Genomic DNA, 27,872 nt, shown 5'->3' with positions numbered 1-27,872 from the left:
TTTGTGGATAGTATTCCACGACAAATACAGGCATGCATCAATGCAAGAGGACGTGTTACAGGCTATTAGAGGTACTGATGTGTACAGCAATGTGTACCACCACCTCTTAAGGTCTCGCTGTGTGTTTGTACAACATGCAATGTGTGATTTCCATGAGCAATAAAAAGGGCGTAAATGATGTTTATGTTGATCTCTATTCCAGTTTTCTGTGCGGGTTCCGGAACTCTCATAACAGGTGAGGCAAAACGTTTTTGATGAGTATGAGTAATCGTAGGACAATGAAACTGCGGAGACGCATATAAGTACAGGCGAAATAGAGGTAACGAATAAACCTTTGAAAGAGACATATTTTAAATTCCACACGAAAAGGTACCATTTGTTACCTGCGTACCATGTGAACGTCTTACCTTACAAACGTTGCTCAATGTGACGACCATCTGCTTCCACGACAGCCTGGAATCGCCGTAGAGGTACTGTTTCACTCTTTCTCGCTGCACTTTTCGAACGGTGGTCCATGAACAGCGGTTGTGACACAACTCGTACATTGCTTGAAGATCGCACATGGGATCCCAGCATTATGAGCCATGGCGAAAATAATTTTTTCAACCACTGGTGATTAAATCGGCCGTCGGACTCTCGCAGCAGCAATTCCCAAATTGCAGGTTAAATTTCGGAGTCACGTTCTTCTATACCGGTATTCCTTTAGCCACTCCACACTCCTTAAAGGCGTTAGTACAAGGGAATATCAGTACCCCTATTGGTGTTGCTTCGATAACACAGCGATAACACAGCTTTACGAGTAAAGGCCTGTTCACCTTTTTTCTAGACCGATGTTGACTGTTTGCAATTGTAATGCACACTAATAGAAATGTTTCAACCCCACGTAGCCGTATCAGTACCGGCGCCTAACGGCAAGTAGTGACTGTAACTAAACGCAAGTCTTTCAGTGAACAGTCTGAATTTCATTCCTATAGAATTTGGTACCCAAGTGGTAAATAGTTTTCCCTCTAGGTTGGCTCATGTAGTGGAAGTTTAATTATAAATAAAAATTTGTAAATTTGTGGTAAGGTCTTATGGGACCAAACTGCTGAGGTCATCAGTCCCTAAGCTTACGCACTACTTTATCTAACTTAAACTAGCTTACGCTAAGGACAACACACACACCCATGCCTGAGGGAGGCCTCGAACCTCCGAAGGGGGGAGCCGCCCCGACCGCGACAAGACGCCTCAGACGGAGCGGCTACCCCGTCCGGCTTCAATTATAGCACTCCCGTATATCGATAACGCGAAAACATTTCACGCGGCGAAGAGGGAGGTTACAGAGCACTTAGCTGCTAGTTCTGCGGTCACGACATTGTGTTCCTCAGTCCAGCAATAATAAATGTGAAAATTTACTGTTCTGCTTGCTGCTTGATGGGAAAGGTGATTAGAAATTACGTTTGGCTCCACAAAGTAACGCCTTCAGCATATATTGTGACGCTGCCCTACCAACAGAGTATCCTCAAACTGATCTCATGAAAATTAATGGCTCCTTCAAATCAATATCCATCACCAAAATTGAAAACGGAGCGCTCATCACAGCAATTCCTCATGGGACGGAGACTCACAAAACAGGCAGTGGGAGCTGAAACAGTACAAATAACAGATCTGACGTAGGACTTCAGGCTTCAGCAGAAAATCATAGAGAAGCGCTGTAGTAAAGAGTACTTATTGCTCTTACGGAGCATTCATCAAGGTAGACAGGCAGGTCAACCTGTAGATATTCGAATCTGAGTCGACGTCGTCTTGCAGGAAGGTATTTTCTCCATGCCACCTATGAAAGAAGTCAAAAAAGGACGAGCTGAGTGAAGGTTGAGACGCAGTTCCATAAACCATCATACAACTACAAGAGATGTTGCCAGACCTGTGCATCTGATCACTACTGTAAACTGACCATCGGTGAAGTCGAGTAAAAAGTAAAGTTGCGTTCATGGTGCACCTCAGTAGAATGGCCCAATGCCGTTTGCGAACATAGCCCAAACTCTCAGTATGCCTCGAATGGTCATTAAAAGATTATACAGGTCGCGCAGAATAATTTTGTCGTAAGAAAAGTTGTTAGCACAGAACGCACGCCGAACGGGTATATTGAACAACGTTATTTCAACATTCAACCGCTATCGAGGGAAACAAAACATTGAAAATTTGCCTCGTAGCGGTCGCCTGTGATGAACGGCACCAGATGATGACCGCTGCCTGCAAATTATAAAGGAGAGATACTCTGAAAAGAACTGACAAATAGCTAGCTGCTTTTTCGAAGACACATGAGAGCGTTTATGTCGACACAACCAGTACACGTACTTCATCAAGTTGGGATCTTCGAGTCCACAACAGTAAAACCGTGGTGAAAGAAAAAGGTGGGCAAGGGAACTGTTCAAATGTGTGTGAAATCTTATGGGACTTCACTGCTAAGGTCATCAGTCCCTAAGCTTACACACTACTTAACCTAAATTATTCTAAGGACAAACACACACACCGATGCCCGAGGGTGGACTCGAACCTCCGCCGGGACCAGCCGCACAGTCCGTGACTACAGAGCCTTAGACCGCTCGGCTACTCCCACGCGGCGGCAAGGGAACTCTTGGGAAGGAGCTTCAGTCGATGGCGCAGGGTTTTCTTCATCAACGATCAGGATTAGTTTTATATCTAATGACTGTTATAGAAAAAGTGGAGCCGGCCAGGAATTAATGTATCTTACGGGAGTGATTGAGCAGGGGAGTGTGAAAGATATATTTGTGTCGGTATCATGTATAGATACGGACGATTCTCATAGTTAGTGATGGTATTTTCAACGTTTTGCGCTGTAGAGATCCTTCAACCTACTGTTCAGCACAACATTTCGATAATGTACTAGCATAACACGCCCATCTCGTGAACACACTTGTCCGAGATGTGTAGTCAATCGTATGGAGTGGCAGGGATTTTTCGCGGACATGAACCCGACTGATCATGTGTGGCACGAATTGAAACTTTAAGTGCGTCGTAGCAGGAATCCTTGTAACGTACAGGATTACCTAAAAAATTTACCGATAAGAGTGAAATACGTATCATCATCTACGACACGACCATGCATGAACAACAAAGAAAATTCTATTAATATTTATGTTTTGTTTATAATAAAGTAGAATGTTAATATTGGGGTTTCATAATGTTGTCTGTCATTCCCTGCCCCCTTATAGTCTCAGTATACACACGTTCGCAAATATGCAGATTTGAATTATATTAATACGTTCAGCTGCTGACGGGCGTTGATATATATCAACGGGGACAGGTGACAACGTGTGTCCCGTTCGGGACTCGAAATCGGGATCTCCTGCTTACATGGCAGACGCTCTATCCATCTGGGCAGCCTAGGACACAAAGGACAGCGCGACTACAGTGACTATCTCGCGCACGCCTCCGGCGAGACCCATATTCTCACCTTGTATGTCCACAAAATACATTCATAGTGTCCCACCCCAACACACTCATTACTCGTGGAAGACATTCTTACTAAGTCCTGTAAGAGTTCGTGGAATATGTGTGCATCCGCACAGAAGAAGAAGAAGGTCATGGCCGGTATTTCGAGAACCATACAGGGTGGTCCATTGATCGTGAACTTGCCAAACATCTCACGAAATAAGCGTCAAACGAGAAAACTACAGAGAACCAAACTTGTCTAGCTTGAAGGGGGAAACCAGATGGCGCTATGGGTGGCCTGCTAGATGGCTTTGCCGTAACTAAAACGGATATCATTTGTGATTTTTTAAATAGAAACCCCATTTTTAACACATATTCGTGCAGTATGTAAAGAAATATGAATGTTTTAGTTCGACCACTTTTTTCGCTTTGTCATAGATGGCGCTGTAATAGCCACCGACGTATCAGTACGTGGTATCACGTAACATTCCGCCAATGCGGACGGCGCCTGCTTCGTGATACAATACCCGTGTTAAAATGGACCGTTTACCAATTGCGGAAAAGGTCGATATCGTGTTGATGTATTGCTATTGTCATCAAAATGCCCAACGAGTGTGTGCTATGTATGCTGCTCGGTATCCTGGACATCGTCCAAGTGTCCGGAGAGTTTGCCGGATAGTTACGTTATTTAAGGAAACAGGAAGTGTTCACCCACATGTGAAACGTCAACCACGACTTGCGACAAATGATGATGCCGAAGTACGTGTTTTAGCTGCTGCCGCGGCTAATCCGCACATCAGTAGCAGACAAACTGCGCGAGATCGGGAATCTCAAAAACGTCGGTGTTGAGAATGCTACATCAACATCGATTGTACCCGTACCATATTTCTATGCACCAGGAATTGCATGGCGACGACTTTGAACGCCCGCTCCAGGCAAATGCCGGGATGGTTCCTTTGATTGGGCACGGCCGACTTCCTTCCCGTTTCTTCCCTAATCCGATGAGACCGATGACCACGCTGTCTCGTCTCCTCCCCCAGAAACAACAACAACAACAACTTTGAACGCCTTGTACAATTCTTCCACTTTTAGCGACGAAGCGTCATGCATTAACAGTGGTAACGTAAACCGGCATAATATGCACTATTGGGCAACGGAAAATCCACGATGGCTGCGGCAAGTGGAACATCAGCGACCTTGGCGGGTTAATGTATGGTGCGGCATTATGGAAGGAAGCATAATTGGCCCCCATTTTATCGATGGCAATTCAAATGGTGCAATGTAGGCTGATTTCCTACGTAATGTTCTACCGATGTTACTACAAGATGTTTCACTGCATGACAGAATGGCGATGTACTTCCAACATGATGGATGTCGGGCACATAGCTCGGGTGCGGTGGAAGAGGTATTGAACAGAATATTTCATGACAGGTGGATTGGTCATCGAAGCACCGTAACATGGCCCACACGTTCACCGGATCTAACGTCCCTGAATTTATTTCTGTGGTGAAAGTTGAAGGATATTTGCTATCGTGATCCACCGACAACGCCTGACAACATGGGTCAACGCATCGTCAATGCATGGCCGAACATTAGGGAAGGCGAACTATTTGCTGTTGAGAGGAATATCATTACATTGACGGACAACATTTTGAGCATTTATTGCATTAATGTGGTATTTACACGTAATCACGCTGTAACAGCATGCGTTCTCAGAAATGATAAGTTCACAAAGGTACATGTATCACATTGGAACAACAGAAATACACTCCTGGAAATTGAAATAAGAACACCGTGAATTCATTGTCCCAGGAAGGGGAAACTTTATTGACACATTCCTGGGGTCACATACATCACATGATCACTCTGACAGAACCACAGGCACATAGACACAGGCAACACAGCATGCACAATGTCGGCACTAGTACAGTGTATATCCACCTTTCGCAGCAATGCAGGCTGCTATTCTCCCATGGAGACGATCGTAGAGTTGCTGGATGTAGTCCTGTGGAACGGCTTGCCATGCCATTTCCACCTGGCGCCTCAGTTGGACCAGCGTTCGTGCTGAACGTGCAGACCGCGTGAGACGACACTTCATCCAGTCCCAAACATGCTCAATGGGGGACAGATCCGGAGATCTTGCTGGCCAGGGTAGTTGACTTACACCTTCTAGAGCACGTTGGGTGGCACGGGATACATGCGGACGTGCATTGTCCTGTTGGAACAGCAAGTTCCCTTGCCGGTCTAGGAATGGTAGAACGATGGGTTCGATGACGGTTTGGATGTACCGTGCACTATTCAGTGTCCCCCCGACGATCACCAGTGGTGTACGGCCAGTGTAGGAGATCGCTCCCCACAACATGATGCCGGGTGTTGGCCCTGTGTGCCTCGGTCGTATGCAGTCCTGATTGTGGCGCTCACCTGCACGGCGCCAAACACGCATACGACCATCATTGGCACCAAGGCAGAAGCGACTCTCATCGCTGAAGACGACACGTCTCCATTCGTCCCTCCATTCACGCCTGTCGCGACACCACTGGAGGCGGGCTGCGCGATGTTGGGGCGTGAGCGGAAGACGGCCTAACGGTCTGCGGGACCGTAGCCCAGCTTCATGGAGACGGTTGCGAATGGTCCTCGCCGATACCCCAGGAGCAACAGTGTCCCTAATTTGCTGGGAAGTGGCGGTGCGGTCCCCTACGGCACTGCGTAGGATCCTACGGTCTTGGCGTGCATCCGTGCGTCGCTGCGGTCCGGTCCCAGGTCGACTGGCGACAACATCGATGTACTGTGGAGACCTCACGCCCCACGTGTTGAGCAATTCGGCGGTACGTCCACCAGGCCTCCCGCATGCCAACTATATGCCCTCGCTCAAAGTCCGTCAACTGCACATACGGTTCACGTCCACGCTGTCGCGGCATGCTACCAGTGTTAAAGACTGCGATGGAGCTCCGTATGCCACGGCAAACTGGCTGACACTGATGGCGGCGGTGCACAAATGCTGCGCAGCTAGCGCCATTCGACGGCCAACACCGCGGTTCCTGGTGTGTCCGCTGTGCAGTGCGTGTGATCATTGCTTGTACAGCCCTCTCGCAGTGTCCGGAGCAAGTATGGTGGGTCTGACACACCGGTGTCAATGTGTTCCTTTTTCCATTTCCAGGAGTGTATAATGTTCAAAAGTACCTACGTTCTGTATTTTCAAGTAATAAACCTACCTGTTACCTACCGTTCGTCTAAAATTGTGAACCATATGTTTGTGACTATGAGAGCGACATCTATCACAAAGAGAAAAAAGTGGTCCAACTAAAACATTCGTTTTTCTTTACGTACTACACGAATATGTAATTAAAATGTGGGTTCCTATTTAAAAAAGAAACGCAGTTGATATCCGTTTGACCTATTGCAGCTCCATCTAGCGGGCCTACCATAGCGCCATCTGATTTCCCCCTTCAAGCTAGACAAGTTTCGTTCTTTGCAGTGACGTCGGACATGTCCGAAAGAACAGACACCATTGACGACTTGCAGCTGTCTATAACGAAATTAGAATTATATTAATACCTTCAGCTGCTGACGAGCATTGATATGGAAATGTGTGTCCCGCCCGGGACTCGAACCCTTGATCTCCTGCTTACCTGGCAGACGCTTTATCCATATGAGCCACCGAGGGCACAGAGGATAGTGCGACTGCAGGCACTATCTCGCGCACGCCTCCCGCGAGACCCACATTCTCACCTTGTATGACCACAAAATACATTCATAGTTTCCCACCCCAACGCACTCATTACTCGTTGAAGACATTTTTACCAAGTCCTGTAAGAGTTCGGGGAATATGTGTGCATCCGCACAGAAGAAGAAGGTCGTGGCCGGTGTCGCCGGAACTATATACTTATATGGATATGTCGCCTGTTGTTTCGGACATGTCCGACTTAGCAGACACCATATCCATATAAGTAAATATGCAGATGACAAGAGTATTTTGGAATAGTATAACTTCAAAACATTCTGATATTCATTGTAGGAGAATAACTCAACAGAAAGAAAATTCCACGTAATGTTAATTTCACCTCAGCTGAGTTAGTTCATCGTCGCTTGTAGATGTAAGGGTTATCCGGCCACAGGTATTTACGCTATGTGATGAAAAGTATCTGTCTGCTCTGGTTAATGTTGAACTGACCTCTAAATCTCAGGAGAGGCGAACTCACCACCGTAAAATAAGGTAAAGAGTAGTGTGCTGTCAGTGGAATAGCAGTAACAGCTGAATGTGTAAGTCAGCAGATATCAGTCACTTCGAACGTGGGATAATTGGATGTCACGTAAGTAACAAATCCATCAGCGATATTTCAACCGTTCGAAAGCTGTCTAAGCTGAACGGTAGTGATGTGACTGGGAAGCGCAAATGCGAAGGAATCGCTACTAAACCAAGACCAGACAGATGTTCTGACGGACAGGAACCGTCGAGTATTGTGGAAAGTAGTTGCAAAAAGTGACGCGAAAGTAGTCACTCATGAGTCCAAAGTGCTACCGGCAGTCCACCTGGCACAGTGGCTGTGCCTAGGGAGTCGGAAAGATGGGGACACAGTGGTCGAGCAGATTCTCCTACGCCACAGATTTTTGTAGTCAACACTCAGCGACACTTGAGGAGGTATAAAAGCGACACTACTGGACGGTGCATGACTAAAAACGAGTGATTTGCGATGATGAATCACGCTATAACCGTGTGAAGCTGATGGAAAGGTTTGGGCTAGGCGAATGTCTGGAGTACGGTCTCTGCCATCATATGTAGTGCCAGCTATTAAGTACAGAGAACGGGCTAATACGATTTTGGGATGTTTTTCGTGGTCAGAGTGTGGTCCCGTTACTGAACTTCAGAAAACGCTGCGGTATATGAGTACATTGTAGAGCACTGTATACTGCGTACTGTAGAGGAACTTTCCAGAGACATTTATTGTTTGTGTTAGCATGATAGTGCACTCTGCCATGAAGCAGTATCTGTAAGACAACGGTTTGTCGACGATAACATTCCATAAATGGACTGCCCTGCCCATAGCTCCGACCTGAACTCAATCGAACACTTTGGGATGAGGCAGAATGTCGACTTCGCTCCAGACCACTGTGACCAAGACGACGTCCTGCGCCAGTTTAGGCTCTTGGCAAAGACTGTCATTCCTTTACGGATATTTAGACATGTCACTGAAAGTTCCCCAGCAGAGATGAAGATGTCATGAAGGCGAAGAGGTGACAAACCGCGCAGTATGGTTCACTAATAGATGTGCTGACTGTTTGGTCAGATAGTGTGGGATGACCAAATTAAAATAGGTGTGGGTTTTGCAAAATAGCTACGGCAGTGGTACAGATAATTAGAGAACGATGTTTATCTCAAGCAATCTCGATATATTGCGAGCTAATACATAAAACCCTTTACATGACCAGCTGTTTGTGACGGAGAGCTGGTGCTCCGGCGGAACGCAACAGCAGATGAGGCCGCATTGATCCTGTGTACTTGTAGCGGCCTCACGGCTTATAACGTGCGCCCCCGCATTCTTTCCTCTTTATTGCTCGTAAAGCGTTTAAAGCGGACATCTCTTTACGCAGACGGCTTTACGACGCTTAAGTCTGGTGTTACCACTTAACGACAGCGCTCAGTACGTGGCGGTTTCTTTTTTATCAGTCAATTAACGAGCAGTGCAGAAAAGAACCAGATATTTGATATACGTCTAACTGAAAATGTGGGCGAGCAATTTCCGATGGACGTGATCGTTGTGAACTGAAAAATTGAGTACAATAAAAACAATAGCTGTTCATTCAGTGTTGTTGTTGTTGTGGTCTTCAGTCCTGAGACTGGTTTGATGCAGCTCTCCATGCTACTCTATCCTGTGCAAGCTTTTTCATCTCCCAGTACCTACTGCAACCTACATCCTTCTGAATCTGCTTAGTGTATTCATCTCTTGGTCTCCCCCTACGATTTTTACCCTCCACGCTGCCCTCCAATACTAAATTGGTGATCCCTTGATGCCCCAGAACATGTCCTACCAACCGATCCCTTCTTCTGGTCAAGTTGTGCCACAAACTTCTCTTCTCCCCAATCCTATTCAATACTTCCTCATTAGTTATGTGATCTACCCATCTAATCTTCAGTATTCTTCTGTAGCACCACATTTCGAAAGCTTCTATTCTCTTCTTGTCCAAACTATTTATCGTCCATGTTTCACTTCCTTACATGGCTACACTCCATACGAATACTTTCAGAAATGACTTCCTGACACTTAAATCAATACTGGATGTTAACAAATTTTTCTTCTTAAGAAACGCTTTCCTTGCCATTGCCAGCCTACATTTTATATCCTCTCTACTTCGACCATCATCAGTTATTTTGCTCCCCAAATAGCAAAACTCCTTTACTACTTTAAGTGTCTCATTTCCTAATCTAATTCCCTCAGCATCACCCGACTTAATTAGACTACATTCCATTATCCTTGTTTTGCTTTTGTTGATGTTCATCTTATATCCTCCTTTCAAAACACTGTCCATTCCATTCAACTGCTCTTCCAAGTCCTTTGCTGTCTCTGACAGAATTACAATGTCATCGGCGAATCTCAATGTTTTTATTACTTCTCCATGAATTTTAATACCTACTCCAAATTTTTCTTTTGTTTCCTTTACTGCTTGCTCAATATACAGATTGAACAACATCGGGGAGAGGCTACAACCCTGTCTTACTCCCTTCCCAACCACTGCTTCCCTTTCATGTCCCTCGACTCTTATAACTGCCATCTGGTTTCTGTACAAATTGTAAATAGCCTTTCGCTCCCTGTATTTTACCCCTGCCACCTTTAGAATTTGAAAGAGAGTATTCCAGTCAACATTGTCAAAAGCTTTCTCTAAGTCTACAAATGCTAGAAACGTAGGTTTGCCTTTCCTTAATCTTTCTTCTAAGATAAGTCGTAAGGTCAGTATTGCCTCACGTGTTCCAGTGTTTCTACGGAATCCAAACTGATCTTCCCCGAGGTTGGCTTCTACTAGTTTTTCCATTCGTCTGTAAAGAATTCGTGTTAGTATTTTGCAGCTGTGACTTATTAAGCTGATAGTTCGGTAATTTTCACATCTGTCAACACCTGCTTTCTTTGGGATTGGAATTATTATATTCTTCTTGAAGTCTGAGGGTAATTCGCCTGTTTCATACATCTTGCTCACCAGATGGTAGAGTTTTGTCAGGACTGGCTCTCCCACGGCCGTCAGTAGTTCCAATGGAATATTGTCTACTCCGGGGGCCTTGTTTCGACTCAGGTCTTTCAGTGCTCTGTCAAACTCTTCACGCAGTATCGTATCTCCCATTTCATCTTCATCTACATCCTCTTCCATTTCCATAATATTGTCCTCAATTACATCGCCCTTGTATAGACCCTCTATATACTCCTTCCACCTTTCTGCTTTCCCTTCTTTGCTTAGAACTGGGTTTCCATCTGAGCTCTTGATATTCATACAAGTCGTTCTCTTATCTCCAAAGGTCTCTTTAATTTTCCTGTAGGCGGTATCTATCTTACCCCTAGTGAGATAGGCCTCTACATCCTTACATTTGTCCTCTAGCCATCCCTGCTTAGCCATTTTGCACTTCCTGTCGATCTCATTTTTGAGACGTTGGTATTCCTTTTTGCCTGTTTCACTTACTGCATTTTTATATTTTCTCGTTTCATCAATTAAATTCAATATTTCTTCTGTTACCCAAGGATTTCTACTAGCCCTCGTCTTTTTACCTACTTGATCCTCTGCTGCCTTCACTACTTCATCCCTCAAAGCTACCCATTCTTCTTCTACTGTATTTATTTCCCCCATTCCTGTCAATTGCTCCCTTATGCTCTCCCTGAATCTCTGTACAACCTCTGGTTCTTTTAGTTTATCCAGGTCCCATCTCCTTAAATTCCCACCTTTTTGCAATTTCTTCAGTTTTAATCTACAGGTCATAACCAATAGATTGTGGTCAGAGTCCACATCTGCCCCTGGAAATGTCTTACAATTTAAAACCTGGTTCCTAAATCTCTGTCTTACCATTATATAATCTATCTGATACCTTTTAGTATCTCCAGGGTTCTTCCATGTATACAACCTTCTTTCATGATTCTTAAACCAAGTGTTAGTTATGATTATGTTGCGCTCTGTGCAAAATTCTACCAGGCGGCTTCCTCTTTGATTTCTGTCCCCCAATCAATATTCACCTACTATGTTTCCTTCTCTCCCTTTTCCTACACTCGAATTCCAGTCACCCATGACTATTAAATTTTCGTCTCCCTTCACAATCTGAATAATTTCTTTTATTTCATCATACATTTCTTCAATTTCTTCGTCATCTGCAGAGCTAGTTGGCATATAAACTTGTACTACTGTAGTAGGTGCGGGCTTCGTATCTATCTTGGCCACAATAATGCGTTCACTATGCTGTTTGTAGTAGCTTACCCGCATTCCTATTTTCCTATTCATTATTAAACCTACTCCTGCATTACCCCTATTTGATTTTGTGTTTATAACCCTGTAGTCACCTGACCAGAAGTCTTGTTCCTCCTGCCACCGAACTTCACTAATTCCCACTATATCTAACTTCAACCTATCCATTTCCCTTTTTAAATTTTCTAACCTACCTGCCCGATTAAGGGATCTGACATTCCATGCTCCGATCCGTAGAATGCCAGTTTTCTTTCTCCTGATAACGACATCTTCTTGAGTAGTCCCCGCCCGGAGATCCGAATGGGGGACTATTTTACCTCCGGAATATTTTACCCAAGAGGACGCCATCATCATGTAATCATACAGTAAAGCTGCATGCCCTCGGGAAAAATTACGGCTGTAGTTTCCCCTTGCTTTCTGCCGCTCGCAGTACCAGCACAGCAAGGCCGTTTTGGTTATTGTTACAAGGCCAGATCAGTCAATCATCCAGACTGTTGCCCTTGCAACAACTGAAAATGCTGCTGCCCCTCTTCAGGAACCACACGTTTGTCTGGCCTCTCAACAGATACCCCTCCGTTGTGGTTGCACCTACGGTACGGCTATCTGTATCGCTGAGGCACGCAAGCCTCCCCACCAACGGCAAGGTCCATGGTTCATGGGGGGGGGGGGGGGGTTCATTCAGTAGCAGCGATAATAAATACAGTTTCAAAATGGGTAAGGGACAGCAGACTGAGTTTTAAGTCGCGAAACAAAGTGGAGGAGGAGAGTGCACAAGATTCTTCAGGTATACCATATATCTAGTTGAAGCCGCTAATGCACGACCAGACCGTGCAGGACTACCACAAAGGCGAGAATCTCATTGTCACGTTTTACATACTGTTAAAATGAGTCCCATACATTTTCTGCGAGGTTAACAATATCTGGTATTGCGAGCCAGTGGAGATCCGACTGGGTGAACGTATGCGTACAGCTTTCTGAACACAGCAGATGTGTATACAGCTCTGACCACGGCAGAAGTGTCTACAGTATACTCGAATTGAAGTTGTAGATTAGAGGGTAACGTTTGGATAGTGATAATGTTGAAAGAGAGACACTTGTTCATGTTCGCAGCATGGCCTGGCAGTCCCGTAAGTGGTCTTCTATGAAGTGCGGACAATTTGAAAGCCACCTTAGCGACCATTATGGTAGTCAAGTTACGTGGCTTTGATTATAACACGCCTACCTTTCAGTTATTTCTCAATCATAATGTCCTATTGCAGTATATATCTTCCTAGAAATCAACTTAATTTATGAAATGACACCAAAGAAAGTACCTGTTTATCGTTTTTTTTACGTACTACAAGAAAATCACCGTAGTTGTTTGTTAACAGCTAAATACAGCTTATTACATTATCACGACTGCCATTAGTAGTATTTCGGTGTTTAGTGCTTCAATTTTTTCAAGTTAAATTATTCCGATATCTGCTGTACTTCATTATTACCGTTTCGTGCCATACACAGTATGGGAGTGATTCGTGATACCTGTGTTGTGTTCTCACCAAAATATGGATTGTTTTACGGGACCACGAAATAAAAAGTTTTCAACCTCACGTCCAATAGTACAGTAAGAAAACAGCTACTATTAAAAATAACAGCTACTGTTTAAAAAATAAAATAAAGTCAGTGATGTATCCTGTAAAATTTCTAATCCACTCTGGCGTTCGCGGAAAGTGATGAGAGCTTTTTATATTTGGATGGGGTGTTTCGTATTTCATAGTTATATGCTAAACATCTTTCAAGCAACTGTTTTCTACAGTCGATATGTTGCATTACAGAGGTTCTGATAGCAAGCACTGTGATCTTTGTTTGCTGGTGGAACTGTCGTTGCAGTGAGCATATTTAGTGAAGTTAGTGAGAGTAACGGGTGTTGACTATGCTACTGAGCTGATAGATGTAGCTTGCAGAGCTTATGAACAAACATACACGGAAAAATGGTTTGTGAATTATGATTTGGTAAAGATTAATTGAATTAGTGAAGATTATGAGGTAAAGTTGTTTCTGCGTTGCTTTCTTGCTTGCGCGTAATTGTGATGTGTTTGGAAAAACGGAAAGCTGTAATGGAATGTTTTCTTTAATCGTTTAGCAAATTCCAGTTTCATCAGCGTCTCTTCACGAAAGAATGTTAACATTTCTTATTATGTGTCTCGCCGCATAGCACAGAGCGGAACACAGATTCTTAAGGGGTGAAGCGCGATCTGTTTAGAACCGTGGCACGTCCCAGCATTCCACTATGCAACGCATCTTCTCTCATATCTAGCATGCTTGCTACTGCCTTAATTGTTTTCTGTTGATCACTTCGCGGAATACTGAGATTCCGTTGCCTCAGGTAAGCCATATGGAAGTTGTTACAGTCAGTTCTACATTACAATCACATTACAAATTGATCATTCACAGTCATACTTCTGATCCAAAATTCATTATTAGATTAGTCTTATTCTCATAGTGCAGTGTTACATTTACGTGTGCAGTATTTAGTGTTATTCGGTGTTAGGAATTTGTTTAGTCTGACTGCGTACGTAAATTTCACAGAGAATTTTAATAGAAGCAGTTCAGATATTTGTTCTTCCACAATTCGTTTGTTAAATTTATGCTGCATCTTATCCGGCTAGCTTGTGTATAGGAACTGAAAGTCACTAGTGATACTTCACGCACTGCATTACACAACACAGATTCCACGGGAACTGTTATTTAGTTACAGATTTGATTTTTAATAGATCTGTTGTTAATTAAAATAGAGTTATACAGTTTCGGATAGTTTTGGTGATTCATTTTGTCAGATAGAGCTTCCATAACTACACCACTTGCATTGTTCAGCATTACAACATAAATACGTGATTTATAAATAATAACAGTTCAGTACACTTCAGTTATAGTTCACAAAATTAAACACAGAGAAGTTACGTTTTCTGAAAATGTAAATACTATGGCTGAAAGCCCCTAGTATAAAACATCTCGACACATCCACGTACCTGTTAAAGGTAATATTAGCTCATATCCAAAATGTATTCGTGCAATTAAACGATACGCAGCTATTCACCATTTTTCTTCATCTCACTGGAAACTGTAGACAATATAGTTAGAACTTACAAATACTGTACTCTGACGTGCCAAAATGCGTGGGATACCGACATGAACATACACGGGCGGCGGTAGTATCTGGTACACAAGGTATAAAAGGCCAATGCACTGACGGAGGTGTCACTTGTACTCAGATGATTCATGTGAAAAGGACTTCGGGGTTATTGTGGACGCACGGCAGCAAATAACAGAGTCAGAAACCGGAATGGTAGTTGGAGCTTGAGAAAATACACTACTGGCCGTTGAAATTGCTACATCAAGAAGAAATGCATATGATAAACGGGTATTCATTGGACAAATATATTATACTAGAACTGACATGTGATTACATTTTCACGCAATTTGGGTGCATAGATCCTGATAAATCAGTATCCAGAACAACCAACTCTGACCGTAATAACGGACTTGGTACGCCTGGGTATTGAGTCAAACAGAGCTTGGATGGCGTGTACAGGTACAGCTGCCCATGCAGCTTCAACACGATACCACAGTTCATCAAGAGTAGTGACTGGCGTATTGTGACGAGCCAGTTGCTCGGCCACCATTGACCAGACGTTTTCAGTTGGTGAGAGATGTGGAGAATGTGCTGGCCAGGGCAGCTGTCGAACATTTTCTGTGTCCAGAAAGGCCCGTACAGGACCTGCAACATGCGGTCGTGCATTATCCTGCTGAAATTTAGGGTTTTTCAGGGATCGAATGGAGGGTACAGCCACGGGTCGTAACACATCTGAAATGTAACGTCCACTGCTCAAAGTGCCGTCAATGTGAACAAGAGGTGACCGAGACGTGTAACCAATGGCACCCCATATCATTACGCTGGGTGATACGCCTGTATGGCGATGACGAATACACGTTCCAGTGTGCGTTCACCGCGATGTCGCCAAACGCGGATGCGACCATCATGATGCTGTAAACAGAACCTGGATTCATCCGAAAAAATGACGGTTTGCCATTAGTGCACTCAGGATCGTCGTTGAGTACACCATCGCAGGCGCTCCTGTTTGTAATGCAGCGTCAGGGGTATCCGCAGCCATGGTCTCCGAGCTGATAGTACATGCTTCTGCAAACGTCGTCGAACTGTTCGTGCAGATGGTTGTTGTCTTGCAAACGTCGCCATCTGTTGACTCAGGGATCGAGACGTGGCTGCACGATCCGTTACAGCCATGTGGATAAGATGCCGGTCATCTCGACCGCTATTGATACGAGACCGTTGGGATCCAGCACGGCGTTCCGTATTACCCTCCTGAACCTACCGATTCCATATTCTCCTAACAGTTATTGGATGTCGACCAACGCGAGCAGCAATGTCACCATACGATAAACCGCAATCGCGATAGGTTACAATCCGACCTTTATCAAAGTCGGAAACGTGATGGTACGCATTTCTCCTCGTTACACGAGGCATCACAACAACGTTTCACCAGGCAACGCCGGTCAATTGCTGTTTGTCTATGAGAAATCGTTTGGAAACTTTCCTCATGTCAACACGTTGTAGGAGTCGCCACCGGCACCAACCTTGTGTGAATTCTCTGAAAAGCTTATCATTTGCGTATCACAGCATCTTCTTCCTGCCAGTTAAATTTCGCGTCTGTAACACCTCATCATCGTGGCGTAGCAATTTTAATGGCCAGTAGTGTAATTAGGGAATTTAATGTTCCGGGATCCACAGTGTCAAAAGCATACTGAGAATTCCACATTTCAGCCATTCTCTCTCACCCCGGACAACTCAGTATATGACGGCTTTCACTTAACAACCGAGAGCAGTAGCGTTTGCTTAGAGCTAACAGTGATAACACTGCGTGAAATAACCGCAGAAATCAGTGTGGGACGTACGTCGAACGTATGCTTTTGAACAGTGTAGCGAAATTTGGCGTTAATGGACAGTAGACGACCGACACGAGTGCCTATGTCAAGATCACGACGTCGGCCACAGCGCCTTTCCTGGGCTCGTGTTCGTATCTGTTGGACGCGATCTAACTGGAAAACAGTGGCTGGTCAGATGAGACTTGATTTCATTGGTTAAGATCTGATAGGGTCCGCGTGTGGCGCAGACCCCACGAAGCCATAGACCTAAACTGTCAACAAGGCACTGGGCTGGCTGGTGGTGGCTGCGTAATGGTCTGGGCTGTGTTTATAAGGAATGTACTTGGTCCTGTGATCCAAATGAACTGATCACTCACTGGAAATGGTTATCGTCGGCTACGTATAAATCATTTTCATTCAGGGACTCAATGTTCCCAAATAGCCATGTCACCGGGCCACAGTTGTACGCGACTGTCTTGACGATCATTCTGGCGTAGGACATAGGACATAAACGCGAGATCAGTTGGTGCACAAAATCATTCACCAGCAACACTTTCGCAGTTATGGGAGGCTATAGAGGCAGTATGGTTCAACATTTCTGAAGAGTACTTTTGCCACATCAGAGTATGTAAGTACCAATAAATCTAAAATGTTCGTTGTGTGTCCTTACAAGCCACAATACACCTTGACTTACTGAGCTCTTACTGCTGCAATAGTGCCCATTCACAGGTTCAAATTATCCCTCGTCTGCAGCGCCATCGAGACGTCAAGCTATTTTTATATCATCTTTGGTTCACGGTAACTTGAATGAATGGGCCAAAGTTACTCCTAAAACCTCACAAAACCACCTGCGATTTGAACTAAGCCGGCCACATACCACGGGATAAACATCTCACTGAGCCTTCGGTGCACTCAGCGATCTGCTCCATTTGAAGAAGAGTGATATCGTGACTGGTCTGGCCAAACTATACTTCCAGTCAACTACTGTCCAGTTGCTGTGATGTTTAGCCAACCGAAGGTGAACAACTGTTTTTACCGCTGTGGTATCCATTGCGTGCAGCTGCCTTCACAATGTTCGCTCGGAAACTGCTTGAGCTGTACCTGCGTTCGGTAACAGCGTGCAAATACTGGCGTGTGTGAAACTGATTGACTCGTCCCGATCCCCTGTCCGCTAGGGGACAGTATTCCTATGACTACTGCTCTTATGTCGTGTTACATGGCAGTGAGTGCTGTACCATTTCTTGTACACACGTTTGAGAGTCTGTATTGATAAATCAACTAATCAGGCTACTTTATTAATCGTGTGGTCATGGGTAGGCCGCACGCGATTGCTCCTTACAGCCATTCTGTCATCTCTCCACGTTTGAATCTTCTGCTGCGCACATTTCACGTAACAGACTGTAACATGCACTCCTTAGACCCTTTCATAAGCCTCATCCAAATTTTCATTTTTTAAGTCAGGGAATAAATAAAGCTCGCTGTGTCTGATTGAAATATGTAATTTGTCCTTTTTACACCTCACTTATTTCCATTTCTGCATGTTCCCAGTAGGTGGCAGGCCTTGCTTAAAAAAAACTATTTACCGCAGTCGCAGCACTTCTTCGAGAAGTAAAGGCACTTTCTGTTTGCTTTTAGAAATTTTGTTGTAGAATGTGTTTAGAACATAACTTCAATACGACAGTACACCCTACAGCATCGCATAAGTGATTGCTTGTCTCAACACAACAAGAAAGCGACACAGTCTTACTTGACATAGAGCTGCAATCGCATTCGGCAACGACATACACTTCCTCTTCCTAGTGACAAGGTTATCACAATATTTAGGTGTTTCATATCGACTTATCACGTAATTCCATGTGCTTCAGTTATTTTCTAGCATAAATGGTATTCACACTGAACTTGCTCAAAAGTTTTGGTGAAGCACACCGTTGTGTTAAATTTAGCATTGTCATCTTATTTTGTCGCAGAACAGTGCAGTGACCCTTAATATAAACACTTCTTTTACAAAATCTAAGTTTAGGACTGAGGTGGGTAGACACAACGTCTCTGCCGTGATTTACGTCAGTGGTGAACGGTCACGTGGCCGCCGAGTACGAATGCTACACAAAGAATAGTGCTCCAATGCGATGCATGTCCTCTTTTCAGAGGAAAAATAACATCTTGATCCTATCAGATTGAAGCGTATTAGGCTGAGGAATGGCTGTTTGTTAAGCTCTTGCTTTAAGGAAAAACTACACAAAGATTATCGTCAGTTTAATTGTATTGTGAAATGTAGTTATGTGCATGATTGTCTTATACACAATGAATAGCTCTAAGAATGCATCACGACGAAGTAAATTCCATAACAGCAAATCCTTCGTGCTAAAGTGAAATATTCGACTGACTGTATAATAAGTAAAACTTTAAAAATATGATTTTATGTGTTTTTTCGCCCACTGCTTATTTCGTAATCCATTGTTCCCTTTCTCTATTATTTTACCTCGTTTCGCTAATATAAATTTAAGGACACAGAGTCTTTTCTTGTCAAATACTACCAAAGGTCATCTAGGTCGACGACTCAGTCGAATGATCGCTCCTTCGTCAATACTGACCTACGCAATCAGTTCGCAAAATACTTACGGGGAAGTTCGCCATTTTCACTTGAATGTTTTGGTTCGCGGCCCGGCATTTGTGGTACGCGCACCAGGAGCCTCCGTTCCGTTGTCGGTCGCATTCTTAGGGTGGCTGTCTTCACCCCCATCAATATCTGAGCGGATTCTTCCGCACCCTAGCTATGCTCGTTCCTGCATCAACAATACAAAAACAACACTGCTCTCCTAGCGCTTCCACCATTGCCTTTGCAACTACAGAGATAGTAATGAGGATGTCGGGTTTTATAACTTAAACAGCTATTCTGGTAACGAATCTTGATAGCGTGCAAATGGGATGCTCAGCGGCCTGTTACAATTAATAATACATTGTACTAGTACTCTGCTATAACACGTTTTGTTTTTAAGGCAGTTCATTAGAAAATATAATGAATAATAATTGACGTCGATGTGATCAATGAATTAGAGTGTAGCATACAATACTATTCACTTGCACAATTTACGTTGAGTAGCATATAACGTAGTAGTCATACGGAACCGAATTCGTGTAAATGCCCTATATATTGCCATCACGCAATCATGCTAACTTCGTGATCATGATAATAGTAAATATATTTTTCTTTCATTCATGTGATAATAATGGCTTTGGTGCCTTTGAGATTTATATCATATTTATTACGTGAGATGAAAACTGAATCTTTAAAATTAATTTTTATGGCAACAGTTGCAATTTAGTAACAATAATAAGAGTCTTCACTCGAATACGAATTCATTTCAAAATTTTCAACAATAAAATTTCACAGTGCAATCACAGATCGTTCAGTTAATTGCAGTTGATCTTAGTGCACTTCAAATTAAAATCACTTTTAGCCACACAAGCTAACAGAGCATTCATTTTAACAAGGTAAGCTGGTTACTTCTATGTCTGGAACAATAGCGTTTATTACAGTTGGCAACGCAAAAAAGTATTTTGTATCTTCGCAAGCATTAAACTCACTTCCTTTTGCTGTAAAATTATAGGTGTTGATTGGAGAAGCGAATAGCTTGCAAAAGAATCACGTTTTAAATATCGGTACATTTTTGTGATTTATTCACGTTTAGACAAAAAAATTGAAAGAGAGAGCTGGCTTAACAAAATATTTCTTAGCCGCAGCATATTTCAGCGCATCGTCTACATTCGCAGTTCAGGATACCACATTGATAAATAAGTCTCTCTCGGAGCATTATCAATGACGCCATAGGTATTGGCAACTGAACTGGCTTCTTCTATACAATTAAGAAGGCGCTGGTTTGCGGGACTATACTAAATCACCGTACTTCTGTAAAACACAAACTCTGACTCATTGACTGAATATCTCTCTGCCCTCTCCAATGCGCCACAACACAATCAATTTGGGACGTATTTACCGACCTAGTGCAGCTGCGTTAAATGTGTGTATGAATTTCACAAGTATTATGCTGTTCGCTATTAACATTTTAATATTTACAATGTAAACAAATATGAAAAGTATACATGTAGTTTCATCATCACATACAAAATATAGATGTTATTTGCACAGGTTACACTCAAATTTACTTAACTAGATGTTGAAATTTCACTGTATATCGGCGAACGATATAAAACAGGTTTATAGGAAATAAAGAACGATAAACACAGTACGTGCCAGTAATTATAATTTACTGTCTCGTTACTGGCGGCACTTCGCACAATTCGCTAAGGGTAGCAGCCAGCAGCCCATATCATAGAGGGTCTCCTGATATTGACAACTGAACAACCACAGGCTGTCTTCCTGTCCATAAGGTTTTATGCCTATAGCCATATAATCCGATGACACATTTTGCTGTGAACGATCGTTCAAAAATTACGACACACACACGCAAACACACACACACAAACACACACACACACACACACACACACACACAGCAAGAGAGAGAGAGAGAGAGACCAACATTACCTTTGTCAAAAGGCATAGCTGCGGCTCAGTTTCAGATCACTGAGCAGTGATAACTGAGAGTAACAGTCGACACGGGACAATAAAACTTGTAAGTAGGCTGTTTAGGTTTTTTCATTGGTAACGCCACCTCTGTATGAAAATCACTGGCTGTGCTGTGGGCAGTCTGTGTCTGCTTTGCATTGTTGTAATACTCGCCATTGTAGTGTTGGGCAGCGGCAGCTGGCTGTGAACAGCGCGTAGCGTTGCGCAGTTGGAGGTGAGCCGCCAGCAGTGGTGGATGTGGGGAGAGAGATGGCGGAGTTTTGTAATTTGTCATGAACTGATATATATATTATGACTTTTGATGATACTAAGGTAAATACATTGTTTGTTCTCTATTAATATCTTTCATTTGCTAACTATCCCTATCAGTAGTTAGTGCCTTCCATAGTTTGAATCTTTTATTTAGCTGGCAGTAGTGGCGCTCGCTGTATTGCAGTAGCTTGAGCAGCGAAGATTTTTGTGAGGTAAGTGATTTGCGAAAGGTATAGTTTAATGTTAGTCAGGGCCATTCTTTTGTAGGGAATTTTGAAAGTCAGATTGCGTTGCGCTAACAAAATATTGTGTGTTAGTTTAAGGACAGTCTTGTATAATTGTTCAAAGGGGACGTTTCATATGTCGACCCTTAGCCGAGGATACCTCACTGGAATCTTCTGATTTTTTCTTGTAGTTTGTGTAATTAGTGTAGATTTTGTTTATTGCTAGCGCGTAATTGTAGAGAAAATCTCCTTTGTAGTTGCAGTCTTTCATTGTTGTACAGTAAAACAGTTGTGGCATGCATGTAGATTTGCACCAAGTATTTCGCAGCTGCAATTAACTAGATATTATTTTCAGTGCTATGTTAATGTGTTCTCTTATTTTTGCTCTTCAAATTGTGTTTTTCTGTGTTATCATGTGAAATATTGTGACAATTATGGCGTGTGAAAAACGTAATACTAGGCTCCAAAGTAAACTGAGAAATGACAGTGAAGACGAAAGCAGTGTGTTAGCGCCACCGAGTAGTGAATTAACTGATGTTCAAAGTAGTAATTTGGTAATTGTGAATAGGGAAATGGAGCGGGCTGCAAACAATGGTGTAGACAGTGAAACAGGTAGTGAACAGGGAAGCATTATCGATCGATCGGTCGGCAACAGTTCGCCTCAGGAATCCGAAATGACAGGACACAATTTCGCAAATACTGTAGATTCAGGTTTTGGGTCATCATCGTTTTCTCAAATAAGTCAACACACATTTTCTGCTTGTCAAAATGTGAATGTTGCCGGTGCAAATGCACTGCCGAAAAGCGTAGAGAAACAGATTCCAGACACTAATACATTATTATTGCAATTAATGCAACAAATGGAACAAAATCAGAGACAAACACAGCAACAGTTAGACACAGTGGAACAAAATCTCAAAAAGTTAGACACAATGGAACAAAATCAGAGACAAACACAGCAACAGCTTCAAAAGTTAGACTCATTGGAACAAACTCTTGAACAAACGCGTGAAGATTTAACTACTGAGTTACATCACATTGAATCGAAATGTCAAAAAGTCTGTAATGACGTAAAAACACAAATTTGTGAGCATTTCCAACCTATTTTTTTGCGTCATGAAAATTTATTACAGAAGCACGAAGCAGCCATAAAAGAACTGCAAACTATTGTTCATGAAATTCATGAGACCTTGCAAGCTAAAATTGACTCAGTTGCATCTACCGATTCGGTTACGCAACTTGCAAGAACTCAGGAAAACTTAAAGAACACAGTAGATACCCTGAAAATTGGTTCAGAAAGACACATGGAGGAAATAAGTACACTATCGGAGAAAGTAGCCGAACTTTCGGATCAGGTCACTAACTTATCTACAAAGGTAGATGATGATCTGAATGACACAAGACCCGTAGCCTTCACTGACACAGAAGAGTATGAACAAATAAGAAAATTCAAACAGAATCAAAATCAAATCAATACACAGTACAAAAGAGAAATCCGGGAAGTACAAGATCAGCTGACACAGGTAATACAAGAATTACGTATTTCAGAGGACACTCGCGCTCCAATACGGGAAGAGGGACATAGAAATACGGAACAACCACAAAATAATAACACAGGACACTTCGGAAATTATGAAAGAAATTGGCAAGGCGCATTGGATTTTGAGATGGAACCGCCGAAACGAAGTAACAATGACCGACATGCGACTCGCCGACATGACGATTTTGACTATAAGCTGTTCATTACTACACGTAAATTCAAAACATTTAAGAATTCTGGCAACGACATTCATCCACAAGCATGGCTCCATCAATTCTCTCATTATTTTCCTCCCAACTGGTCGTTAGAACACAGATTAGAATTTATGTGTGGCTACTTGGAGAATGAACCAGCTGTAAGAATGCGATCGGTAATCCACGATTGCCACAGTGAAGGAGAGTTTTACCATGCCTTCCTCTCAGCATATTGGTCTCAAGCCACACAAGACCGTGTAAAACATAGCATCATAATGATGAAACGTTTCGAACAATCTGAATTTTCCAGTCTTATGAAATATTTTGAAGACATGTTGCATAAAAATCAGTATCTTTCAAACCCATACAGCCCCTCAGAACTCATCCGCATTTGCTTAATCAAACTGCCTGAACATTTACGACATATTATTTTGGCAGGACGTTGCATAGACGACATTGAAGCATTTCAGGGACTCTTACAAGAATTAGAAATTGACACTGACAATCGCGGAACGCGAAACCAGGAACACAGCAATTACAGGTCACATCCGTCGCAATTCCGAGATGAAAGAAGTAATAACTTTACACGACAAGGCTATTCTCACAACACAAATCGTGACCAAAACAGACACCACCCGTATGACAACCGTTGGCAGAGTAGTAATAACTACAGGGAAAGATCACCTCTCCGTGGTAATGACTATCACAGAGACAATAAGATAAACAGACAATACGGGAACCAAAATAAATACTATCAAGGGAGACAGAATAACTTTAGACGCAACGGACCAGCGCGCAGTTACGATTCAGGGAGAAATTCTCCACCATGTGACCGACATGAAAGAAACTATGGAATCTACCGACATGACGACAGACGATATGATCGTAACGACAGACCTGAATTGCATCAGAACTGGCGGGATTCAAATAGAGCAGGGCCCTCTCGTCACGGTGAATTTGTAGAAGTTAGGTCTCCAAATCCCAATAACGACGCGCGCCAACAAAGAGACAATAGGCAATGACTCACACCGCTGGCAGCAACAAAACATACTTATGAAACTGACGACGCAGCTGCCGTAGCTAGTAATTACGTAAAAATGGAAGACATTAGGGACATCTTACTCCAGGAACACGACATAAAACATAACAACATTGCATATCCTGTGATTCACATTACAGTAAATGACATAAAATTTACATCCAACGCCTTTGTTAAAAATTTCTTACGTGAAGTTGGACACGTTAGTAAAGTGATTTCAGATAACGGACCGCAATTCAGATCTGCTGTTTGGTCACGCATGCTTCGCAACCATAAAATCAAACCTGTTTTTATTTCATTGTACTCACCACATTGTAACCCGTCTGAACGGATTATGAAAGAAATCAATAAGCTTTGCAGACTTTATTGTCACAGAAAGCATCAGCATTGGGACAGATATTTACACTTATTTCAAAATGTGCTGAATGAAATGCCTCATGATTCCACTGCTTTACCACCTACTCTTGTACTAAAGAATGAAGAACCACCGAACAGAATCAGAGAGCTTGTACCTTTCCCAAATACACGTAAACTTCCACACAAAGACATAATTGATTTGGCTCTTAAAAATATAAAATCTGCAGCAGACAAAATGAGAAAACTACACGTTAAATCAAATACAAAGAAATTGTATATTGGTCAGAAAGTTCTCATTAAAGCTCATTCATTGTCACATAAGAAGAAACACTTGAGTCACAAATTCTTTCTAGTTTACAATGGACCTTACAGAATCCGACGTATACCACATGATAATTGCGTTGAAGTTGAAACTCTGCGTACTAGGAAGAGTAAAGGTTTACACCACACTTCACATGTAAAACCGTTTATTGAAAGATAATCTGCTTTTTAACTTAGTCTTTGTCATAAAACGTTTCACTTCACGTTACTAGTATGCTTAAGAAACTGTTAACATACAACAATGTTTGAAGTGCAATATCCAGTCTAGAACCTAGGGAACATTTTAAACAGAAATTACGAATGCATTGTTATAGTGAACAGACGACACAGTATTGTATTTGTACATTCTTGCTTGTTAGTTGTACGATTACGTAACGACTATAAGGCTCACATACTTAGAACATTTACCAGTACTGCTAATGAGATTTTAATGCAACATTTTGGTTACCTGAAAATACATTCTGTATTTAAAGTGCTTTCTGAGAGATACCAGATGACACAGAGGTTAGTTTATGTGACAGCTACACGATTTTTATCACGACGCTACTAATGAGTGACAATTTACAATGTTGCTTTTGCGGTGTATCTGTTTTATATCTGCACAGTTTTCTGTATTATTCTGGAAAGTAAAACATGTTTTAGTAGTAACTTTTATGGTATAGCTACAAGGAGACAGCCTTTTCTGTAGCACAACAATACGTTACAGCACAGTACTTTCTTCATCACGGCAATAAGCGTAATAAGTATGATATCTATACGCAAAGCATTTCACTTTGTTTATCATGAGGTCAGTACATTGACTTCTGCAGAACTTAGCTTTGGGGGACGATAACTACGACACTTCCACAGAGATTATCTTACAGCAAGACGCATGTTTAGCGCTACAGGACACGTATTTGAGTGATCAATTTTGTACTAAAAACATTTATTTTCAAAGATATTTGAAATACAATGATACAAAGTTTTCCGTGATACATTTCATTCCATTGCTGTAATCTGTAACACCTGAGGGTATAATTACATTAATCCTCAGGGGGGTACACGCTTACTCTGTGTACCATGTGTGTGGCAACCACAAGGAACCCTAGCTAATATGGTATTTGCTTATACAACTTTACACATCGGTACCATATTTCTCTAACACAGAATTACACAGCCATCTGATTATTTGACAGAGAAATAAACATTCTTTTTACTACATCAGTGACACATGTTTACGCAATACACAGTTGGGTAACTTCACACTTATGAAACTGTATTTTGTCTGCACTTTGAGAAACGCTCATATTTTTCGGAATCATTGTGATACTATGAGAGCTTTGAATGACGTATTTCGTAAGGGAGCATGATTTTAAAGTACGTTTGAGGTAGATGACACTATTGAAATGAGCAGAGAATTTTTTTAGGCTTAGAAATTATTGGAGGAAGTTACGACGATTTTGAGATTTGACTGAAGTGTTATGATGTTATTATTACGACGACGATGTGTATTATGTTGTTGAGGAATATTTATTATGCTACGTATTTCTCACGATGAAATATTGAAGAAGTGTCGACGAATATGTATATGTATAATGAGGTAAGGAATAATGAGTAGTGTTTAGGGACTTTGAATTATGAAAAGGATGTTGGAAACCAAGAAATGTACTTTAAGAGTTATGAAATGTGTGACTGTATCACAATGCTGACCAATATTTTTTTTGGACACTTATATTTATAGGATTTTGTTTCTACAGATTTGCAACGCTAATTCTTGACCTGTGAAATATTTTTATATGAGACTGCCACGGTAGCAGAAACTGCTGTCGTAAATATTTCCGTACGAAAGTTAAGTGACCACCTGCACGTAATGCGTCGCGGGCACCCAGCTGTGTCAGACGCCTGGAGAACAAGCCATTAGTGTGAGTGCGTTGTCAGAAGCACAGGTAGAAAAAAAGAAAGGGAAGGCCATTGTCCGCGCTACTGACATCTCCTTGTTGAAAGCATACTGTGGAGCTCGTAATTTATGATATTTACTGAAATGCCTAATGAAACGATGAGAAACATTTCACAGCTATTGCCTTGCTAGTTAAGAAAAATGCCGTATGGCTTGCTTTATGTATTTATTTACACATTTTGTTTAATATCAAGTTTCTAGCTGCACTGCAGCATTGGTTAAAATAAAATTTTATAGATGTACTAATATAAATATTTTCTGTCTACAGATCGAGTATATAATAATTTTTTTCAAAAAAATGAGGGAGCACAAAGCGACATTTACCTTTACAGGAACTGCATTCATAATTTTCTTTTCAAGTACTTGGTAATTTCTTTTGTAGAATAAATTGTGATGCATCACTCTAATGTTAAGATGTGACATAGGTATTAGACATGGCCATTTTAGTGTAATATTTTTTCTGCTTGCGCTATGTCATGTTTAGGTATAAGTTGCTGCTGTTTGCCAGGCATAGTGTTATTGAATTTGACTTTTGCTAATTTATACTGTAGCTTGCTTAGCAATTTTCCATTTTTTTCATAGCTGTTTATAATAATTGTTTTACGTGCTGCTGCATTGCCTCGTCCCTTAGTT

The sequence above is a fragment of the Schistocerca serialis genome, chromosome 4 (genome assembly GCF_023864345.2).
Source record: "Schistocerca serialis cubense isolate TAMUIC-IGC-003099 chromosome 4, iqSchSeri2.2, whole genome shotgun sequence".
Lineage (NCBI taxonomy): Eukaryota > Metazoa > Arthropoda > Insecta > Orthoptera > Acrididae > Schistocerca > Schistocerca serialis.
This window is presented reverse-complemented; position numbering follows the sequence as displayed.